The sequence below is a fragment of the Anoplopoma fimbria genome, unplaced genomic scaffold (genome assembly GCF_027596085.1).
Source record: "Anoplopoma fimbria isolate UVic2021 breed Golden Eagle Sablefish unplaced genomic scaffold, Afim_UVic_2022 Un_contig_8842_pilon_pilon, whole genome shotgun sequence".
NCBI lineage: Eukaryota > Metazoa > Chordata > Actinopteri > Perciformes > Anoplopomatidae > Anoplopoma > Anoplopoma fimbria.
Window position 1 is genome coordinate 1 of NW_026553450.1, and position 1,168 is coordinate 1,168.

General features: G+C 43.2%; 2 non-coding genes across 2 annotated transcripts; both read right to left on the reverse strand.

Moving 5' to 3' along the window:
- Positions 1–372: 372 nt before the first annotated feature.
- Positions 373–491, reverse strand: LOC129116524 (5S ribosomal RNA). The gene has a single exon (XR_008533571.1). It is a non-coding gene; the product is annotated as a 5S ribosomal RNA (ribosomal RNA).
- A 380-nt stretch (positions 492–871) lies between these two features.
- Positions 872–990, reverse strand: LOC129116525 (5S ribosomal RNA). Its single transcript, XR_008533572.1, has one exon. It is a non-coding gene; the product is annotated as a 5S ribosomal RNA (ribosomal RNA).
- Between the last annotated feature and the right edge of the window lie 178 nt (positions 991–1,168).

A 1,168-nucleotide genomic window follows, 5' to 3' on the forward strand; every position in this document is an offset into this window, starting at 1 on the left:
CGCCTACCAAAGGGCCTTTTAAAGATACTATATCACCACGCTTTGCTCTTTCGTCTATACAGGGAGCGCCTGCAGATTGCCAGACACACTCACAGCTTTTAAATGTCAAATCAGAATGTACAAAGTGGCTATAAGGATCACAAATGTAGTGCAGTAAAAAGATTAATATTTACTGTTGAAATGTAGAATACGTTAGCATAAAATTGAAAAGAAAATGATCGATGAGCTTAGGAATGATGAAAGCCATCATTTAACTGGATTTGTGTCATTTCTATACCGGCAAGTCATGATCTAGCTATTTCCTTCCCACCCTGTCGGTGTCCACTGAAAAAGCAGCAGCGCCCTCTGCTTTTTGTAAAGAGGAGTGAAAAAAGCTTACAGCACCTGGTATTCCCAGGCGGTCTCCCATCCAAGTACTGACCAGGCCCGACCCTGCTTAGCTTCCGAGATCAGACGAGATCGGGCGTGTTCAGGGTGGTATGGCCGTAAGCAAATATTGCGCCTACCAAAGGGCCTTTTAAAGATACTATATCACCACGCTTTGCTCTTTCGTCTATACAGGGAGCGCCTGCAGATTGCCAGACACACTCACAGCTTTTAAATGTCAAATCAGAATGTACAAAGTGGCTATAAGGATCACAAATGTAGTGCAGTAAAAAGATTAATATTTACTGTTGAAATGTAGAATACGTTAGCATAAAATTGAAAAGAAAATGATCGATGAGCTTAGGAATGATGAAAGCCATCATTTAACTGGATTTGTGTCATTTCTATACCGGCAAGTCATGATCTAGCTATTTCCTTCCCACCCTGTCGGTGTCCACTGAAAAAGCAGCAGCGCCCTCTGCTTTTTGTAAAGAGGAGTGAAAAAAGCTTACAGCACCTGGTATTCCCAGGCGGTCTCCCATCCAAGTACTGACCAGGCCCGACCCTGCTTAGCTTCCGAGATCAGACGAGATCGGGCGTGTTCAGGGTGGTATGGCCGTAAGCAAATATTGCGCCTACCAAAGGGCCTTTTAAAGATACTATATCACCACGCTTTGCTCTTTCGTCTATACAGGGAGCGCCTGCAGATTGCCAGACACACTCACAGCTTTTTTAAATGTCAAATCAGAATGTACAAAGTGGCTATAAGGATCACAAATGTAGTGCAGTAAAAAGATTAATA